The sequence below is a fragment of the Eschrichtius robustus genome, chromosome 20, assembly GCF_028021215.1.
Source record: "Eschrichtius robustus isolate mEscRob2 chromosome 20, mEscRob2.pri, whole genome shotgun sequence".
Classification (NCBI taxonomy): Eukaryota; Metazoa; Chordata; class Mammalia; order Artiodactyla; family Eschrichtiidae; genus Eschrichtius; species Eschrichtius robustus.
Genome location: NC_090843.1, coordinates 41032031 through 41054493, shown reverse-complemented (window position 1 = coordinate 41054493; position 22463 = coordinate 41032031). Strand labels below are relative to the sequence as shown.

Genomic DNA, 22463 nt, shown 5'->3' with positions numbered 1-22463 from the left:
CCCCAGCCACAGGGGGGTAAGCGATCACACGGGTGGGCGTCCCCTAATGCCTCCTCACCGAGAGAGGATGCTGAGCTGACCTCTCACCTCCTCTTGCTCTTCTGCGGAAGTAGCTGGGAAGGGACTTTTATAGCCTGTCCTGGGGGAGGGAGGGGAGCTCCGGGCCTCAGAAGCCCAGCCTCTTGAGGTGGAGCTCTGCAACTTCCCTCTCATTTTGGGGGGAGCTGTGACACTGAAACACCCCACTTTACCCCTCACCAACATGGAGACGTTCTTTCATCTGCTCACTCCATCCCCAGCCTCTTTGCTATCGAGTTCACTGATATATTTCTCCCGGGGCCCAGAGCAGTGCCTAGAACACAGATGTCGCTCAGTGAATACTTGCTGGGTGTGCCTCAGAAGAGCGCTGCGCCTGGTCCTGCCCCTGACTATTTGTATGGTCCTGGGCAAGTCACTTCCCCTCTCTGAACCTCAGTTTCCACATTCCTAAAATGGGACTTGGGCGAAATCATAGGGAAGGCCCCTCTCCTCCTCCAACAGGGCAGAAGCCGGGTCTGCCTTACTGTCATGTCTCCCCAGCCCCCAGCACAAGGCCTAGTATTCAGTAGGTGCTCAGTAAGTCGATTGAGGGGATGAACGATGTGGGATCAATGATTCGGTCCCTCCCCCTTGCTCCAGCTCTCTCCAAGATGCAGGGGAAGGTGAGGTGATGGTGGAAGCAGGGCCTAGCAGTGAAAATTAAGGTGCTGCCTCATGGGCCATTTGGGGGACACAGTGCGATGTCACCGGGAAGCACCCCGCAGAGTGATGGCAGCAGGCTTCTGTGCAAGCTGAGGACCTGCCTCAGGCTTAGCGCTTCTCTGCGTGCTTCTTCAGTGCATGTCAGTAGCAGGTTTGCACCCCGTGCTGGGTGTAAATTCTGACCTTCTATGTGCTTGGTCAGCAGTGGCTTCCCTAGAGGAGGTGGTGGGCTCCGACCCACCTGGGTTTGGACCCCACTCTGCCACGGCCTGCACCACCTTGGCTGGGCCTCCATTTCTGCATCTGAAGGGTAGAACGCCCCCAGTCGGTGCTCCCCCCAGGACCCAGGCCTTCACACCCCCTGGCCTTTCCTCCCGGGTTTCCGCCACTGGATGAGCCCAAGCTCATCCTTTGCTCCGACCCCATCCTGGTCTGCCTGGAGAGCGCTCACCCCGCCCTCAGCGCTCAGCGCTCAGCCCCAGAGTCACCTCCGCTGCACCCTGCAGCCTGCCTGTGCTCGCCCCTTCTTCAGGTGCACGTGTCCATCCCTTCCTCGGAGCAGTCCCTGTGCCTCCTGCCCTCCGAGCCCCGCCCCGCCCAACGCAGCCGCCACGCCCTCCGCAGCCTCTTCCCACAGCAGCAGCACCGGCCCGCCCCGTTGCTCTTGAAACAGCCCGTTCAGCAACCCCCCAGCAACCCCCTTCACAAGCCCCAGTTGAGGGCCTGGGCCTGCTGATCTTATCTCCTTGTCTTCAGCGGGGGCCCCTCTCCTGCATAACGGTCAGGATGGACCGTCACCGTGCAGTTGCAGGAAGCCCACCGAGTTCCTTGCTGCTGATCTCCCGGGTGACCGGGGGAGACCGCACCGCTCCCTGGACCTCAGCTTCCAGGCCTGTGAGAGTGGGACAGTGACCCTCAGGAAGGAGAGAGATTGCAAAAGATGTGGAGTGCTCCCCAAATGTGCTCACCTCCCCTGCCCTCAGGAGCCCAGATGCGCCCAGGAGATTGGAAGCTGGGGCAGGGCGTATGGAACCGAGGTCGCTCTCCTTCCAGGGTCCCCCCCGGAGAGGACTCAGACTGAGCTCTGCTCTCCCCCCGAGAGGACTCTCATTCTTCAGCAGTAGTGAGGTGTGCACGGGTTTTGCCGCAGCTGCGGGCCACCATGGTCCCTGGGACAAGCTTGAGACAGAACCCGGGCTCTAGGCCCATCCCTGCCATGTTGGCCCATCTCTGGGGGGTTTTGGCGTGCTGACAGCTCCAGGTGGTGATGAGAGGAAAGCAGATAGGAAGGAGCCGCCAAGAAACCCTGCACAAGCGGTCTATGGAGGGCGGGTTCCCGGGGCTGCAGGGCTGGACAGGCAGGCAGTGTTCGGGCAAGGGACCCTGCCCCTCCTCTGCAACCACCTCGACCCTCTTGTCTGCTCCCAGGCTTCTGCTGATGCCGTACGAAGGCTCCCTCTGGGAGCCACAGCACTTTGCACCCAGGAGCTTGTTGAGAGCAGTATAGAGAGGTGGTAGAGAACTGGCCTGGGTCCAAATGCCAGCGCCGCCATTCACCTGGCTCAGCTGCTCTGCCTCAGAGCCTGCCTCCTCACTGTCTAACAGAAGGCCTTTCTCTGTTTACTTTGCAGAGCTGTTATGGAATAAAGGTGACACGCTACCAGGGCCAGGCATGCAGCAGGTGCTGGATGGTGTTTGTCTGACAAGCCTTGTCGTCCCGTCCTATTGCTGCTTCCTTTGCTGAGTCTACTCCAGCGGTTACCATGAGGTGGAAAGGTGGGGGGCAGTGAGTGCAAGAGCTTTGCAGGCCATCCAGGCCCCGGTGCCTGGGAAGAAGGAGGGCAGGAAGAAAGGAAGGGAGGCCTCCAGAGTCAGGGCTGTTCAGATCCTGGTCTCCGACCACCCTCCCGTCGGAGTGGGCGTGCCAGCTGCTCAACTCAGGCCACTGGAAACTGAGTGGAGAGACAGTGATGGAGGGAGAAGCCCTCCTGGGGGTCTCCAGTTTGGGGATCCGCCCCCTCTCCCGCTTTGACCTTCCCTGGGGGGCAGGCCTGGACATGCGTGGCCCTCGCCAGGTCTCACAGTGGTCAGCTGTGTCACGTGCTTTTTTTCTGTGGTCAGGCTCAACCACACAGAGACAACAGGAGAGGAGTGTGGGCAAGGGCCACAGGCCCCTCAGATGCCCCCATGGGCTTTTCCTGATGCCCACTGGGACCTCACAGGAGAGATTTTCCTCGGGGCTAAGTGTTGCCCAGTGGCGACCTGGAGTGTCTGATATGGGAGCAGATTCGTTTTTGATACCTTCTCCTCTCCACCACAAAATTATTTTCAGTAACACTCATTAAATGAAAAAAAGTAATAATAATGGCTAGAAAGGAAATGTGTGGAAATTCTCACTTATTAAATTTGGACATAATCATCCCAGTAATGAAATAAAAATAAAATACTACAACATAAAAAGGAAAAGAGTAGTGGATTAAGACTTTTTAATCACATGAATGTGTTTAAATAAAGGGAAAAATCTACCTACATATTGGTGGTTTTAATACTTAATGTATCATTACAGTTTCTGTTTTCTTGATGTGTTTTTTTAGTTTTAAAATAAACAATTGAAAAAATTTTAAAGAACAAATCTCAATGTTAACGATATTCAAATTCAGTAAAATATTCACATACTAATTTAAATTTGCACTTTAAAAATATTATACTGCCCAATTTGCACTCTGTTTCACTGTTTTAAATCTTAAACACAAATTCTCATTCCAAATGGTCACAAAGAGTGACAGAATGGAAGAAAGTCAAGTTCTGTCTCTTCATTCTTTGCAGTCCCAGTAGTTAACACTGTTTATGTTAAGCCAACCGTTTAAAAGCAAGAATACGTGATGCTACAGGGGATGAGGGGCACAAAGCATAGCGAGAGCCAGCTTGGATGGTTCTGAACCCTTAGAACTTACTCTCGAAGCAAATGCAGGTAACTGAGGGAGCCACCGTATAACTGGGAATTCTCCAAATTGACTTCCACGTGGAACACAGTACATATTAAAGGATAAGCAATAAAAATGCATTCATTTGAAGCTTACACATAGAACTGTTAAAGCAACGGTAATTGCAGCAATTGTTTAGAATCTAGACCAATGAAAGATGTCTTTGGGGAGGAGCGTTTCATCACTGACGTTGTTCAGAATTGCTGACGCGTGACGAGAATAGGAAGCAGTCCAACACTTCATCTGTGCTATTGGTACTTTTAAATCCCCTACAGACAAGGCCCCCCGGCCCCCCTATATCCTGCTCGTCCTCTGCCCTGGCCTTGGCACTGGCATTTTGCCCCTTCCTCTTGCCCTCACTAAACGACAGGTCAGGAAGCTTTCAAGTCCTTCCACACACATCCCAAGTTTGGGTCCCTGGGGAGGGGGTCGATGGGGAGCACCGGGCTCTGAGTGCCTGGGAGTGGGGAAGGGGCTGCTCAGGTGCTGAACCGGGGAGGAGCCCGGGCCCTTCCGGGATCCTGGTGTGCACAGTCATGGTCTGCAGGGCCTATGCACGATGTCCCTTCAGCAGCAGCCCAGGGACCCCCCCCCCCACCCCGCCAAACCTTCCACGCTCCCAGGCCCCATAGGACCTCTCCAGCCTCCACTCACCCCTCCCCACTGCCCAGCACACTCCAGCCTGGACTTCCCAGAAGCTTTCTGAATGCACCATGTTCTCCCTCGCCTCTGGGCCCTCCTACACTTTCCCTTTGCCTGACTCACCTCTACTCATCTTCACAACCCAGCTGAGACACCACTTCGTCCAGGAAGCCTTCCCTCATCCCTTTCCCGTTCACCCCTCAGCATGGTCTGTGTTCTGTCTGCAGAGCAACCTATGCTGATGCTTCTGTCAGCACAAAATGGGCTGTACTGAAGGCATGCTGTCACCATGTCCCCCTCCCGGACTGACCACGGGGACCCCAGGCCCGATCTTGTTTGCAGCTGTGGACCCAACACACGGGGCCTGGCCAGTGCTCAGAAATGTTTGTGGAACATGAGTGAACCGTGTCATGTCCTGATTTAGCTCCATGAATCCACACGCCTTTTTTCACCCTGCAAAGGAGGACACGTCCCTTCCCCCACCAGATGCGATTTCCTCTTCCTTTTCCAGATGACAGTTTGGAGCTCCCAGGGTCCTGACCCCGATAGGCCAGGTAGGTGGAGTGGGGCAGGGGGTTGAGGGCCACCATGGTGGTGACTTGGAGCCTTTGGGTGGGCACTAGGTGGGCCCCATGACTATTCCCGGTGCAAGGCCAAGAGGGCAGGAGCTGGAGCTGCAGGCGGTTGAAGTGGGTGCTGCCCGAAGGATGTGAGAATGGGCAGCCCACTGAGCATGGAAGCCAGGGTGGGATGCCCCCCTGGGTTGGGTGTCTGAGAAGCTCAGCTCCCTGCGAGGCCTCCGTGAGCTCCTGCCTCTATATGTGGAGTCAAGAACCCGCTGCTGGGGATGAACCAGGCTCCTTACAGGCTGGGGGCCTGGTTGGACCTCAGCGGTTAGGGAGTTGTGCGGGCGAGCTCTTCCTCTGAAAGAGAAATGGGCAAAATAAGGGTCCAAGATGGAGCCACACAGGAGGAAAAGATTTGTAGTGAAACCCATCAAAAAGACCACTTGGGGTGACAGGAGATGAGGCCACTAGGAATAAGGGGGCCATAAGAAGGGTTGGGAACACCTGGGGACTGGGGACCTGACCAGCCAGCTCCTCAACTGTGTTCCGCCAGCTCCCTCCCTGATGACCATGGGAGTATGAGGCCCTGGGGGACTTGGCACACTGGTCCCAGCATGCCGTCCCCTCTGGGACTCATCTTGGCCCTCCAAGCAGCGTCTCCTAAGGAGCCAGACTGGGCGAGCCAGCCCCTCTCTCCAGAGCCCCGTCTCCCCTCTCTGTTCCTCTGCCCTCTAACCCTGCTGGCTTCAACTCCTGAGACAGGCCTCCCGCCACCTGCGATGGGTCTCAACCACAAAGGCCCCTCTCCTTTGTGCCTGGTGACTCCTGCTGACCCTCCAGGCCCCATCCACACGGAGCCTTTCCTGTCCCGGCCCCACTGGCCATGACTCGGGTGGCCAGGTCTTCCTGTTCCTTACTCTTGCAGCTGCGTTCCTAGAGCTTAGCATCGTTGTGATTATACATGTATTTCTGTGCTTGAATTTTATTAAGCCCCAGCTCCCTGCAGGTCTGTGAGAGCCACACAGAGAAGATACGTGCCTGCTCTGTTGCTCACTGTAGCCTCAGCATCTAACCCACCGCCTGGCGGGGCTTTAATACATATGTGTGGAATGGATGCATCTATGGCCTCGCCTGTCACAGCTCTCGGGTCAGGGGGTGGATTTGCGCCTGTACGTCTATTAGGACCTGTGCCTCTGGTCGGGTGTGTTGCTGTCCCTGGGCCAGGCAAGCCCTGGGTCAGTGGATACTGTTGCAGGCCTGGCCCTACCAGGCTGACGCCCAGACCCTGGACCACGAGGGAGCCTTCCAACCCTGGCATCTTTCGGGTGCCAATACCCAAGAAACTTCCTTCCTGCCCTCCTCTGGCCATCTTGAAACCTCAAGATTCTGCAACCGCTTTCACAAGAACCGTCTGCCAGCCACGGTGGAGCTGCTGGCCACAGGCCTGATTGGATCTCTTTATCTGCTCAGCTCCAACGGCCCCCGTGGAGACAGGTGCAGTGGAGCGGGGCTCAGGGCCTGCTCCTGTTCCCAGGGGTTCCTGGAAATGGGGCCCTTGGCTCTGTTCTCATAACAAGAACACTGAGGTCTGCCGGGAGACTAAGGGGCTTGGCTCAAACGACAGTGGCTGCACCCCGTGCCAGAGGCCGGGGCAGGCCAAGGGTGTGTGCACGTGTGGTCCTGTGTGTATGGATGTGCACCAGAGCTGAGGGCTCCCAGAGGGAGGCAGCTCAGAGTGTTCTGTTTTTTGCGAAGCCAGGAAAAACACCGAGGGGCCTTGGCCAGCTGGCCTGGGAGCCCAGTGCCACCCCGGCTGCTTGACCTCTCTGATCAGCTGGTAAAATCAGCGAAGGGCAGGGCTGTTCAGGAGGCAGGTGTGGTCCCTGGTGAGCACTTGAGATGTGCAGGTCCAGGCTGGGGGTGGGGGCAGCTGAGGGCCATCCCTTCCCCTCCCGCCTGCCTTGGCCTTACCTGAGAGCTGTACCTCGCCTCCTCCATCAGACTGGGGACTCCCAGGGGCAGGGACGGGGCTAGGGGAGGAGGACCGTGGGCTTGCACACCAGGCAGACCGTGTTTTGCCTGAGCGACGTCATGAGTGAGAGGACTCAGTGGGACATATGAGCCGCCGGGCGCTGCTGCTTGTAGGGTAACAGGCCGGGAGGTGCGGGTTCCAGCAGGGGCGGGGGTGGGGCACTGCGGCTGGCTCGGGGTGATCCATCGCCCTTGCTGTTCGCCAGCCTGTGCTCTGTGCTTTACTACACTCATCTGAGTTCTCACAACACCCCTACAAGGCAGCTGCTGCCGCCTGGGACCTCAGTTTTATTGTTGGGGTACAGAGGAAAGAAGGTGTCACCATCTTGGAGCCAGGAAGGGATCTCAACCTGGGTCTGACTCTACAAGCTGCTTCCTTCTCCCCCAGGCTCCCAAGGGCATGGGTGTGACCTGGTGAGAGAAGCCTCCTCACACAGGCTGGAAGGTGCCTCAGGCCTGAGAAGGTTGCCCCACGGGTGCGACTGGAGGAGAGCCTGACAGGCCGCCCTGGCTGCTCCGATTGTCCCCCCTCAGCTCCCAACCTCTAGGGTGGCCGCTGCAGCACGGTGATGGGAGCCAGTCTGGAGCAAGGGGGGTGGGCGGGGTCCCAGAGCCTGAGAGGGACGGCTGCACAGTTTCTCCACCAGGAAGAGCCCACACGCATCCATTTTTGCCTCCTGGCATCTCAATGCATCCAGAAGGAATGAAGGCCTGAAAGCTGTAGGAATTTAGACACCCTGTTGAATGCAATAGTCTCTTGCCTGGGGCACTTACAATTTAGAAGGTTCAAAAATGCAAACAATGACTTCAAAGATTGTGCAGGTTTTATCCCCGTCCCGCCAGCCACAGCCTCCTCAGCTTCTCACTGGTGAGGTAATGAGTCTGTGGGTCTGTGGTCCCAGCCCCTTGGCAGCACTGGAGGTGGCCGGAGCCAGCAACCAGTGTCAAGGACAGAAAGTCCACTAGCCAGAGCCCTTTGTGCTAAGTGAGGGCTCCTCTCTCTCGCCCCTCCTCCCGTCCTACGCCCCCAGTACCGTCTTCTGAGACGGTCACGGGAAGGAACAAGGCTCTGCCCTGCTCCTCCCCCTCGTCCCTGGAAGGCACATCGTCCCAGGAATGCACCGTGACTGGATGCCAGAGTGGGCTATCCTGGGTCTGCCACTTGCGCTGGGCTCTGGGGCAAGGGCAGGTCTTGGCTCTCTTTGTGCCTATCTAGGCAGTGATAATGGCTCTGAATGGAATCAGGCCTCACATCCAGAATGCGTACAGGATTATCCCAGAAGAGATGGAGTCAGGTGCTCCCCCGATACTTCTCCCAGTTGCTAAAGGCTTACTGGGTTTGTGGATACTGTCTTCAAGGACTAATGTGGGGTTTACAATATTATTTGTTTGTTTATGCTTTCAACAAAACTTTATGAAGAGCCTTTATGATCCAGGGCCTGCTCTGGGTACTAGGGCTATGGTGGTGAACAAAAACAGGCATCTAACAGAGGGGAGGCATGAAACAAACATGCCCCTGTAGGTCTGAGGGAGGAAAAACCTCCACGTAAATCCATATAAATGTAAAAGCGTACTCCTACCCTCCACTGTTAGGAGACTTGCCCAAGGTAACAGCTGATTAGTGCAGGAACTTGAACTTGAATCCAAGTCGAGTTCTTAACCCACTCCACCAGGTTTGACCTCTGTAACCATTCTCTGCCTAGCAGCCAACATGACCTTTTTAAATTATAAATTATATCATGCCACTACTCCCTTCTACACCCAAACCCTCCAAAGACTTTCACTGCAGTTAGAATAAAATTCAAACGCTTTCATGATCTGGTTCCTATCAACATCGGTGGTAATTTAAAGGTATGCCCACAAATTCTTTGACTCTCCCCATCTAAAAGATGGAGTCTAATTCCCCTCCCTTGAATGCTCACTTCTGTCTAATAGAATGTGGTAGAAGTGAGGCTATGGGGCATCTGAAGCTAGATGTAGAAAGAATTCAGCTCCCACCTCCCTCTCTCTCTTAGAACACTTGTCCTTGGAAACTACCATGTCGTGAGGAACCCCAGGCTACATGGAGAAACTAGTCAATAGTCTCACGTAGGCATCCAGTTGACACCAACATCAACAGCCAGACATGTGAGTGAATGAAAGTGCAAACGATTCCATCCCTGGCCTTTGAGTCTTCCAGCTGAGGCTCCAGACATCTGGAAGCAGGGACGAGCTGTCTCCCGCATGCCCTGTCAGAATTCCTGGCCCACAGAACCTGTGACAGAGAATACATGATCGCTGTGTTTTAAGCTGTTAGGTTTGCGGTTGATTTGTTACGCAGTAGTAGATAACTAACGTAACACCTCAGACCTCACCTCCTACCAAGATCATTTTTGTTCATAGCACTCCAGTTACACTGTCCTCTTTTCTTTTTCCTCTGGGCAAAAAGTTCATTCTAACCTCCAGGACCTTTGCACTTGCTGTTTCTTCTTTCTGGAATGCTTGCCCATCACCTGGATCTTTGTGTGACTGTCTCCTTCTCATGGTCCAGGTCTTTGCTGAAATATCCCCTCCTCAGAGATCGCTTCCCCAGCCACACTTTACAATGCTGCCCATCTATCTGTCACACTACCCCATGCATTTCCTTCACAGCTTTTGTTCTATGAAATTATTTATTTATTTGTCCATTTGTTACTTGTGTATCTCCTCACGCTTCTTCCTTCCTCTTTCCAGTCCCTCCCGTCTGGTATTGAGGTGGGGAGGATGAGAGGGGGAAACAACATGTCCTTTCCCCATGAGAGTTCTCAGTGCAGAGCAGCAGGTCTCCCGGCCATCGTGGCTTCTCTGTCTGTTCACACTGCGGGGTTAGCCCAAGGCCCATGGCCCCCTGTCCAGGTTCTTGGGAGAGCTATACAGGGACTCTTGAGGCACATTCTCTGTCATGGAAGACAGGCTCCAGCTTACCCTCCTCCCTCCCCCAAGCCTTCACCTCAGCGGCCACCCCACAGCCTTGCTGCTTTATTGACACCTGTGCAGAATCTAAGGGAGCCCGTGATCCCCTCTTTCAACTGCTCACACTCCTCCCTCATAAGGCCTCTGCTCTTCCCTCTCTAATTCTAATTCTCCCACTTTCTCGGGATCCTGTCTGTCTGTCTGTCCGTCTGTCTCTCTCTCTCTCTCTCTCTCACACACACACACACACACACACACACACACACACACACACGCACCAGGTTTATGAAGAGTAGGGAGCAACCCACCTGGCAGGGAGGAGTATTTTAGCACTGACATTATTTAGTGAGCATGGCAATTATAAAAGCACCTTTAGTCAGTTTTCCTGTTGTTTTAAACTCAACAGAGAAAAAGAAAACCCTTATGGCCTGCGCAGGCACCCTCTGCCCTGTCCTTGGTATGTCCCTGTGTCAATGCAGTGTAGGAGACACGGCCATAGGTGGAGATCCAGGCAGGCATCATTGTCCTTGGGTGCCCCAGCTGCCTCTTCTCCTGCTTTTAGCTCTCTGTCTATTCCAGCTCCCTCTCTATTCCAGCTCCCTCAGAAATTGCTGATGGCTCCTCCTGGGTCAGCCACTGCCACAGCCACCTGTGTCCTCTCAGAATGCCCTGCTTCCTCAGGCTCCTGTCCTTTCTTTCTTTGTTTCAGACAAAACAAATTCAGGAACTTTTCCAAGAACTTAGGGGTAAAAAAAACCAAAGTAGGACAGGAGTAAATTGTAGACACAATAAATACTTAATGAATGAATAAAAACATGAATGTCTAGACATAACTAATGACAAGTTTCTTGGATAGTGCCAATTAAGAGGTGTGTTACTTGTTCCTTTCATGCCAGACATGTTTGGGGGGAGTCTGTCCACCCACACGCTCCTTCTCTGGGGACAACCCTCACCCACAATCCCTGCTGAAGGAGTGAGCTTGGATGGCCACACTTATGTCACACGACCTGCACATCCCTCAGCCACATGGGATATGTGGTCCAACCTCAGCCAATCAGATTATTCTCATAGAACTTTAGAATTTGAATCCAGAGACACTGAGCTAGCTGACTGTGGAAGGAGCATGAAAAGGTCAGGTTTTGGGGCAGAGGTTCCCACGTGAGCCATGTACAAGGTGACTGCATAGGCAGGGACTGATGAATGGAGTGGGGGAGAAGGAGGGACCAGCTGCTGTGTCAGACCTCGCAGTTGCTTATTCCCGTAATACCCGACTTCACTTTATTTCAAGGAGAGCTTTATATCCTTAAAATAAACACCCTCTTTTTATTTTAACTTGTAGGGTTTGCAGCCCCTTGCAACTCTAACCATAGCCTATTTCTTCTCTTCAACTCTGCTTAACCTCAAAGCCCCAGTTTGATAGTGGAGGAGAGAAATGATGGGTGTGTGGCATGGAGGTCCAGGCAAAGAGCAAGCAAGGCACACCAGTGAATTGGGGGGAAAAGGCCCAGATGGATGTAAGGAAGACTAAACTGGCAGAAATCAATGTAGGGAGGGAAAGAGGGAAAGAGGAAGAGGAATGGGGGTATATAGAGAGATAGATAGTCAACAAACCATTATAGAGCACTTTCTATGGATAAGCAATGCATTAAGCCCCAAATGAATGCTGGAATATATGAATAAATGAATGAGGAAATGAGTGGATATTCCCATTCCTGTTTGCAAGAAGTGTTGAGTCTGAAAATGGGGGTGGGTGGGGGGATAGCAGTAAGTAGTCAGAGTCTTGCAGACATGGCCCTGAATTTTTTTTTTTAACATCTTTATTGGAGTATAATTGCTTAACAATGGTGTGTTAGTTTCTGCTTTATAACAAAGTGAATCAGCTCTACATATATATATATCCCCATATCTCTTCCCTCCTACGTCTCCCTCCCTCCCACCCTCCCGATCCCACCCCTCTAGGTGGTCACAAAGCACCGAGCTAATCTCCCTGTGCTATACAGCTGCTTCCCACTAGCTATCTATTTTACATTTGGTAGTGTATATATGTCCATGCCACTCTCTCACTTTGTCTCAGCTTACCCTTCCCCCTCCCTGTGTCCTCAAGTCCATTCTCTAGTAGGTCTGTGTCTTTATTCCCGTCTTGCCCCTAGGTTCTTCATGACCTTTTTTTTTTTTTTTTAGATTCCATATATATGTGTTAGCATACGGTATTTGTTTTTCTCTTTCTGACTTACTTCTCTCTGTATGACAGACTCTAGGTCCAACCACCTCACTACAAATAACTCAATTTCATTTCTTTTTATGACTGGGTAATATTCCATTGTATATATGTGCCACATCTTCTTTATCCATTCATCTGTCAATGGACACTTAGGTTGCTTCCATGTTCTGGTTATTGTAAATAGAGCTGCAATGAACACTGTGGTACATGACTCTTTTTGAATTATGGTTTTCTCAGGGTATATGCCCAGTAGTGGGATTGCTGGGCCGTATGGTAGTTCTATTTTTAGTTTTTTAAGGAACCTCCATACTGTTCTCTACAGTGGCTGTATCAATTTACATTCCCACCAACAGTGCAAGAGGGTTCTCTTTTCTCCACACCCTCTCCAGCATTTATTGTTTGTAGATTTTTTGATGATGGCCATTCTGACTGGTGTGAGATGATATCTCATTGTAGTTTTGATTTGCATTTCTCTAAAGATTAATGATGTTGAGCATTCTTTCATGTGTTTGTTGGCAATCTGTATATCTTCTTTGGAGAAATGTCTATTTAGGTCTTCTGCCTATTTTTGGATTGGGTTTTTGTTTGTTTTTTGATATTGACCTGCATGAGTTGGTTGTATGTTTTGGAGATTAATCTTTTGTCAGTTGCTTCATTTGCAAATATTTTCTCCCATTCTGAGGGTTGTCTTTTTGTCTTGTTTATGGTTTCCTTTGCTGTGCAAAAGCTTTTAAGTTTCATTAGGTCCCATTTGTTTATTTTTGTTTTTATTTCCATTTCTCTAGGAGGCGGGTCAAAAAGGATCTTGCCGTGATTTATGTCATAGAGTGTTCTGCCTATGTTTTCCTCTAAGAGTTTGATGGTGTCTGGCCTTACATTTAGGTCTTTTATCCATTTTGAGTTTATTTTTGTGTATGGTGTTAGGGAGTGTTCTAATTTCATTCTTTTACATGTACCTGGCCAGTTTTCCCAGCACCACTTATTGAAGAGGCTGTCTTCTCCACTGTATATTCTTGCCTCCTTTATCAAAGATAAAGTGACCATATTGCGTGGGTTTACCATCTCTGGGCTTTCTATCCTGTTCCATTGATCTATATTTCTGTTTTTGTGCCAGTACCGTACTGTCTTGATTATTGTAGCTTTGTAGTATAGACTGAAGTCAGGGAGCCTGATTCCTCCAACTCCGTTTTTCTTTTTCAAGATTGCTTTGGCTATTCGGGGTCTTTTGTGTTTCCATACAAATTGTGAAATTTTTTGTTCTAGTTTTGTGAAAAATGCCATTGGTAGTTTGATAGGGATTGCATTGAATCTGTAGATTGCTTTGGGTAGTAGAGTCATTTACACAATGTTGGTTCTTCCAATCCAAGAACATGGTATATCTCTCCATCTATTTGTATCATCTTTAATTTCTTTCATCAGTGTCTTATAATTTTCTGCATATAGGTCTTTTGTCTACTTTGGTAGGTTTATTCTTTTTGTTGCAGTGGTAAATGGGAGTGTTTTCTTAATTTCACTTTCAGATTTTTCATCATTAGTGTATAAGAATGCAAGAGATTTCTGTGCATTAATTTTGTATCCTGCTACTTTACCAAATTCATTGATTAGCTCTAGTAGTTTTCTGGTAGCATCTTTAGGATTCTCTATGTATAGTATTATGTCATCTGTGAACAGTGACAGCTTTACTTCTTCTTTTCCAATTTGGATTCCTTTTATTTCTTTTTTTTTTTTTTCACTATATAAAACGTTTTTAATGTGTAAAATGTTTACAGACTTAAAGTGGTATTGAAAGATACAGGAAGACCAACATAATTTCAGAAAATATTAGATTTGCAAAATAACCAAATATGACCTATTCAATTAAAAATATGATTAAAAATTAAACAGATGGATTAGACATTAGATGAAGAGAATTAATGAACTACAATATATGCATATGCATGTGATAATATACATATATAAAACAGAAAATATATGTAACAAAAATAATAAGTTGTTAAGTATATAAACATAATGTCTATGTGTATATATTTGTGTATTTATATATTTCAGAAAAATGACTGATATATTTCAGAAAATATTTCAGAAAAATTATCCAAAAAGGGTAATAAGGGATAGAGACCAGAATGAGAAGGGATAAGTAAATTTAATCTGAGATACAGAAAGAGAAGCCAGAAATAATAAGGTGGCCTTTTATTTCTTTTTCTTCTCTGATTGCTGTGGCTAACACTTCCAAAACTATGTTGAATAATAGTGGTGAGAGTGGGCAACCTTGTCTTGTTCCTGATCTAAGTGGAAATGGTTTCAGTTTTTCACCATTGAGGATGATGTTGGCTGTGGGTTTGTCATATACGGCCTTTATTATGTTGAGGAAAGTTCCCTCTATGCCTACTTTCTGGAGGGTTTTTATCATAAATGGGTGTTGAATTTTCTCAAAAGCTTTCTCTGCATCTATTGAGTTGATCATATGGTTTTTCTCCTTCAATTTGTTAATATGGTGTATCACGTTGATTGATTTGCGTATACTGAAGAATCCTTGCATTCCTGGGATAAACCCTACTGGATCATAGTGTATGATCCCTTTAATGTGCTGTTGGATTCCGTTTGCTAGTATGTTGTTGAGGATTTTTGCATCTATGTTCATCAGGGTTATTGGCCTGTAGTTTTCCTTCTTTGTGACAACTTTGTCTGGTTTTGATATCAGAGTGATGGTGGCCTTGTAGAATGAGTTTGGGAGTGTTCCTCCCTCTGCTATATTTTGGAAGAGTTTGAGAAGGATAGGTGTTAGCTCTTCTCTAAATGTTTGATAGAATTCACCTGTGAAGCCATCTGGTCCTGGGCTTTTGTTGGAAGATTTTTAATCACAGTTTCAATTTCAGTGCTTGTGATTGGTCTGTTCATTTTTCTATTTCTTCCTGGTTCAGTCTTGGAATGTTGTGCATTTCTAAGAATTTGTCCATTTCTTCCAGGTTGTCCATTTTATTTGCATATAGTTGCTTGTAGTAATCTCTCATAATCGTTTGTATTTCTGAAGTGTCAGTTGTTACTTCTCCTTTTTCATTTCTAATTCTATTGGTTTGAGTCTTCTCCCTTTATTTCTTGATGAGTCTGGCTAATGGTTTATCAATTTTGTTTATCTTCTCAAAGAACCAGCTTTTAGTTTTATTGATCTTTGCTATCGTTTCCTTCATTTCTTTTTCATTTATTTCTGATCTGATCTTTATGATTTCTTTCCTTCTGCTAACTTTGGGGTTTTTTGTTCTTCTTTCTCTAATTGCTTTAGGTGTAAGGTTAGGTTGTTTATTTGAGATGTTTCTTGTTTCTTAAGGTAGGATTGTATTGCTGTGAACTTCCCTCTTAGAACTGCTTTTGCTGCATCCCATAGGTTTTGGGTCATTGTGTTTTCATTGTCATTTGTTTCTAGATATTTTTTGATTTCCTCTTTGATTTCTTCAGTGATCTCTTGGTTATTAAGTAGTGTGTTGTTTAGCCTCCATGTGTTTGTATTTCTTACAGATTTTTTCCTGTAATTGATATCTAGTCTCATAGCGTTGTGGTCGCAAAAGATACTTGATACGATTTCAATTTTCTTAAATAACCAAGGCTTGATTTGTGACCCAAGATATGATCTATCCTGGAGAATGTTCCAAGAGCACTTGAGAAGAAAGTGTAATATGCTGTTTTTCGATGGAATGTCCTATAAATATCAATTAAGTCCATCTTGTTGAATGTATCATTTAAAGCTTGTGTTTCCTTATTTATTTTCATTTTGGATGATCTGTCCATTGGTGAAAGTGGGGTGGTAAAGTCCCCTACTGTGATTGTGTTACTGTTGATTTCCCCTTTTATGGCTGTTAGTATTTGCCTTATGTATTGAGGTGCTTCTTTGTTAGGTGCAAAAATATTTACAATTTTTATATCTTCTTCTTGGATTGATCCCTTGATCATTATGTAGTGTCCTTCTTTGTCTCTTGTAAGTCTTTGTTTTAAAGTCTATTTTGTCTGATATGAGAATTGCTACTCCAGCTTTCTTTTGATTTCCATTTGCATGGAATATCTTTTTCCATCCCCTCACTTTCAGTCTGTGTGTGTCCCTAGGTCTGAAGTGGGTCTCTTGTAGACAGCATATATATGGGTCTTGTTTTTGTATCCATTCAGCCAGTCTGTGTGTTTTGGTTGGAGCATTTAATCCATTTACATTTAAGGTAATTATCTATATGTATGTTCCTGTTACCATTTTCTTAATTGTTTTGGGTTTATTATTGTAGGTCTTTTCCTTCTCTTGTGTTTCCTGCCTAGAGAAGTTCCTTTAGCATTTGTTGTAAAGCTGGTTTGGTGGTGCTGAATTCTCTTAGCTTTTGCTTGTCTGTAAATGTTTTACTTTCTCCATCAAGTCTGAATGAGATCCTTGCTGGGTAGAGTAATCTTGGTTGTAGATTTTTCTCCTTCATCACTTTAATTACGTCCTGCCACTCCCTTCTGGCTTGCAGAGTTTCTGCTGAAAGATCAGCTGTTAACCTTATGGGGATTCCCTTATGTGTTATTTGTTGTTTTTCCCTTGCTGCTTTTAATACTTGATCTTTGTATTTAATTTTTGATAGTTTGATTAATATGTGTCTTGGTGTGTTTCTCCTTGGATTTATCCTGTATGGGGCTCTCTGTTCTTCCTGGACTTGATTAATTATTTCCTTTCCCATATTAGGGAAGTTTTCAACTATAATCTCTTCAAATATTTTCTCAGTCCCTTTCTTTTTCTCTTCTTCTTCTGGGACCCCTATAATACGAATGTTGGTGCATTTAATGTTGTCCCAGAGGTCTCTGAGACTGTCCTCAATTCTTTTCATTGTTTTTTCTTTATTCTGCTCTGCAGTAGTTATTTCCACTATTTTATCTTCCAGGTCACTTATCCGTTCTTCCGCCTCAGTTATTCTGCTATTGATCCCTTCTGGAAAATTTTTAATTTCATTTACTGTGTTGTTCATCACTGTTTGTTTGCTCTTTAGTTCTTCTAGGTCCTTGTTAAACGTTTCTTGTATTTTCTCCATTCTATTTCCAAGATTTTGCATCATCTTTACTATCATTATTCTGAATTCTTTTTCAGGTAGACTGCCTATTTCCTCTTCATTTGTTAAGTGGGTTTTTGCCTTGCTCCTTCATCCACTGTGTGTTTCTCTGTCTTCTCATTTTGCTTAGCTTACTGTGTCTGGGGTCTCCTTTTCGCAGGCTGCAGGTTCGTAGCTTCCATTGTTTTTGGTGTCTGTCCCCAGTGGCTAAGGTTGGTTCAGTGTGTTGTGTAGGCTTCCTGGTGGAGGGGACTGGTGCTTGTGTTCTGGTGGATGAGGCTGGATCTTGTCTTTCTGGTGGGCAGGTCCATGTCTGGAGGTGTGTTTTGGGGTGTCTGTGGCTTTAGTATGATTTTAGGCAGCCTCTGTGCTAATGGATGGTGTTGTGTTCCTGTCTTGCTAGTTGTTTGGAATAGGGTGTCCTGCACTGTAGCTTGCTGGTCGTTGAGTGGAGCTGGGTCTTGGCGTTGAGATGGAGATCTCTGGGAGATTTTCACCGTTTGACGTTATGTGGAGCTGGGAGGTCTCTTGTGGACCAGTGTCCTGAACTTGGCTGTTCCACCTCAGTGGCACAGCCCTGACGCCTGGCTGGAGCACCAAGAGCCTGTCCTCCACATGGCTCTGTCTGAGCATCTATTTCAACAGCAACAATGGGACTCTGGACGGTGTGGGCCACTTTTTTCGCCAATTGACTGAGGAGAAGTGTGAGGATGCCCAGCGTCTCTTGAAAATGCAAAACCAGTGCTGCGGGTGCACCCTCTACCAGGATGCGCAGAAGCCTTCTCAAGATGAGTGGAGTAAAACCCAGGACGCTGTGGAAGTCGCCATTATTAGGGAGAAGAACCTGAACCAGGCACTATTGGATCTGCGTGCCCTGGGTTCTGCCCGCGCAGACTGCCACCTCTGTCGGATTGGGTTGTTTGTTTTTTTGATATTGAGCTGCATGAGCTGCTTGTAAATTTTGAAGATTAACCCTTTGTCAGTTGTTTCATTTGCAAATATTTTCTCCCATTCTGAAGGTTGTCTTTTCATCTTGTTTATGGTTTCCTTTGCTGTGCAAAAGCTTTTAAGTTTCATTAGGTCCCATTTGTTTATTTCTGGTTTTATTTCCATTTCTCTAGAAGGTGGGTCAAAAAGGATCTTGCTGTGATTTATGTCATAGGGTGTTCTGCCTATGTTTTCCTCTAAGAGTTTGATAGTGTCTGCATGCCCCTGAATTTATGTCACTTTCTAGGCTCAGTTTCACCCTCGGGCATGTTGCGTGGCCCCTCTGGAGTTCAGCCCCCACCCTCTCCATGCCTCCCTCACTGCACTTAGGAATATCTGCCGTACTTCCAAAACACTACTCAACTGATGGAAGAATAAATGTTAGGAGTAATGACAACAACAATAATCCTTATGTAGGTTCTACGGTTTACAAAATATTCAAATTTTGTTCTATGGTTTATAAAATATTTAAAATTTGAATCTTATAACAAAAGTGAGATTATTGAGACAGATATTGTTTTATGCTAGTTTGGTGAGGAAGAATCCATGAATGCAAGAGAGGCCAGGTGGCTCATTCAAGGTTACTAGTTTGGTAAGTAATGGGACAAAGGCTCCCAGTTTAGGGCCAAGTCTCCAAGTTCTGCACTTTCTCTATCACTCTGGACAAAGAACAAAAGGGTTATTGGGAAAAGAGATCAAAAGGCAGAAAACAGAACTGCTCTTCTGGGGAAATGCTGTCATCCTAAGGGGAAACTGTCCACCAGAGGCAGAAAGGAGGGTGTGGCTTTCCAACATATTTCCAAGAGAACATATCTTACTGTCATAGGAGTGTTCAAATCAACCTTCACACACACAAAAAATAAGGATATTTTCCTTTTTCCTAAAAAACTGAGTTGCTTAATTTCAAAATTATTAAGTTCTAAGATGAACTTCACAACATTTCCAAAGCTATGAAGAGGTAAACAGTGGCTGTCGCTCCACCTTATAAATGGAAAACAAAGCCAAAGAGAAGTGATAAGTGACTCCCTTTTATAAACCAGCTGGTACCTCCTTAATCTTTTCACTGCTGCCTGCATCTCCTTGTTTCTCAGGGTGTAGATCATGGGGTTGAACATGGGGGTCATGACAGTTTGGCTAATGGACACAGCCTTGTCAATGGAGAAGGAGGTAAAGGACTGGGTGTAGAGGTAAATGCTTGGAACAAAGACCATAGACACCACGACGATGTGAGTGGTGCAGGTAGAAGCTGCCTTCCTCCTCACTTGCCCTGAATGAGACCTGAGGATCACCAGGATGACTGAGTACGCGGTCAGGAGAAGGAGGAACCAGATGAGGACCAGCACCCCACTATTGGAAATGATAAGGAACTCCAGGAGGGAAGTGTCCGTGCTGGCAATTCTCAGCATTTGTGGAACATCACAGTAGAAATTATCTAGGACGGGGCCACAGAAAGGCAGGGGGAGCATCAGAGCCAGTTGGGAAATGGAATGGATGAAGCCTCCCACCCAGCTAGTCACCACCAGCCCCACACAGACCTGAGTGTTCATGATGGTGACATAGTGGAGGGGCCGGGAGATGGCAACAAGGCAATCATAGGCCATAAGTGAGAGGAAGAAGACCATGGACCCTCCCACAAAGTGGAAGGAGAAGATCTGGGCCATGCAGCCCTGATAGGAGATGGCCTTCTTCTCAGCGAGGAGGTCCACCAGCATCTTTGGGGCAGTGACTGTGGAGAAACAGAGCTCTAACACAGCCAGAGTTCAGAGCAGAAAATACATGGGTGTTTGGAGTGGGAATCAAAGGTCACTGTGACCATGATGAAGAGGTTTCCCATGACAGTGGAGGTGGAGACAAACAGGAACACCAGAAACAAGAAGAGCTGGAGCCCCTGAGTCTGTGAGAGCCCCAGGAAGACAAATTCTGATACTCACATGAGGTTCCCTGATTCCATGGTGTCTTCTCCATACACCTAAAAAACACAAACCACAGACAGAGATGCATGAAGTCACTACTTGCCCGTTTAGTGCTTTCAGTGTCCAGGTTAGGTGACGGAAATTTATGTGCAGATCATAATACCAGTTCTGATTAAATGGCCTTGTCTCTGGAGAGTTCACTAGTTGGTGCTGGAATACACATTCTTGAGATAGCTTAAAGCCATCCAGAGACACAGGCAACCTGCCTTTCAAAGATTCAGTGTAATATAGTGGTGGGAAGACTCTTGGAGTCCAACGGACCTGCAGTCAAATTTCGAAGCCTCTATTTCCTTGAGATTTGGCCTTGATCTAGTTACTTAATCTCTCTGAATCTCAGTTTCCACATCTATAAGAAAAATGTTTTCTTTATAGAAATTGTCTAGGGGATTAAATAAAATAATACATAAGGTTCCTAGAACAGTGCCTGGAATAATAAATGGTAATCACTCTCCTCTGTGTAGTCTTCTGCTCTGAAGAACTCCTCCCCTTTCCAGTCTCTAATACGTTTTTGTACCAATCATTTTTCATGCAACAGTTAGCACATCATAATGTTAATGAACTTTTCATGTGTCTATATTTTTCCTCCACAATTCATAACGTGCTACAGACATAAGTCTTGATTCATAATTTATTTGTGCCCTGCAGTACCCATCCTTGCTCATAGTCAGTACTTAATAAATAGCTGGTGTTAACTGCTGAGTGGGTGAAAAGCTATTGTGTGTGCAGGTCCACGCAGGGGAGCCTCTGGACACAGCTGGACACCTGGGGCATTCCATTTCTTTCCATCCTTCACAGTAGGTGGTCCCTTACTAGGTGAGGCTCCCCAGATCAGAGGTGGAGACAAGAGGCAGAGGGGTAACTATCATTAGTGAAGAAATAGATGATGAATATATTGTTTGAAGGAGACTTAGAGCTCTTCTGAAAGGACAGCAATTTCAGAAGATGTTATTGAATCCAAGAGTAGAAGAGAAAAAAATATTGACAGGGAAGAAATGGAAATAGATGAAGAATTAAAGGGAGGAAGGAAATTATAAGGAAGAAAAATGGGGGAATAGATTGAGTGAAGGAAGAAGAGATGGAAAGCTGGTGGGCCGGGGAGGGAATGGGAACAAAGGTGAAGAAAGACATAGAGGTTGAGAGATAGAGGTGACAGGTGAGGGTTAAATGCCCTCCCTACTCACCCCGCCTCGGCTCATCTCCCACCCTGACCTCATGCAATCCATTATCTATCAGAGACCACTCCCTTACTTCTTTAAATTAATTTTTATTGGAGTACAGTTGCTTTACAGTGTTGTGTTAGTTTCCACTGTACAGCAAAGTGAATCAGCCATATGTATACACATATCCCCTCTTTCCTGGATTTCCCTCCCATCTAGGTCACCACAGAGCACCAAGTAGAGTTTCCTGTGCTACACAGTAGGTTCCCACCAGTTATCTATCTTATACACAGCAGTGTATATATTTCAATCCCAATCTCCCAATTCATCCCACCACCCCCTTGGCATCCATACATTTATTCTCTATGTCTGAGAGATCACTCCCTTCTTATTTTTCACTTCAATTTTTTTTCACTCCAGTCCGCTTTCTACACAGCTGTCCATGAGACCTTTCTAAATGCTGAAATGATCACATCCCCTCTCACTTCTATCGTTGTAGTGATGCTCACCAGAGCCCCTTAGGAGCCACAGCCAATACTTTGTGGATCAAGTCAGGGTGGATACACATACACGTGCATGCAACACAGCATGTCATACAGGGCTGTAAAACGTAAGCTCCATTGCCTTTTTAATCTGTATCTCCGCCTCTGATGAACCACTAGCTCTTTAATGGATTAAAGTCTTAGACACGCTCCATATTTATTTATTTCCATGTTGGTTCCCTGGAATTCTGTTCATACCTTCTCAACCCTAGAAAAGGCCCACTCAAACATCACCCTGTCTGTCATTCCTGTCACCATTTCTCCCATACAGAACAAATTCCCCATTTTTCAGTGTTCTTAAACATTGAAAACATACTCTGCTATAGGTTTATCATCATTCATTTTTTTCAGCTTCTCTCCTCAACTTACTACATCGTAATTTCAATATCTTGGCAACCCCAGAATTTGGAACAGCCGCTCTGATACAGCACATGCTCAGTAAATATTGTCAAGTTAATGTATTAAGGAGGTAATTGATTATGTGGAGATTTTTAAAGTGAATTTACTTATCCTCTGTTCCCTATCTCATAAGGCCAGATCTATAAGTGGTTGTTAAAATTACTGGGTTTTACATGAAACTTAAAGCAGCTGCTTAAAAGCACATCCCTTCAATTACTTCCCGAGGCTC

At 47.0% G+C, this 22463-nt stretch overlaps 1 pseudogene; it reads right to left on the bottom strand.

Annotated features, from left to right (window-relative positions):
• Positions 1-1535: 1535 nt before the first annotated feature.
• LOC137755563 (olfactory receptor 4D2-like) lies at positions 1536-20114 on the bottom strand (annotated as a pseudogene).
• Between the last annotated feature and the right edge of the window lie 2349 nt (positions 20115-22463).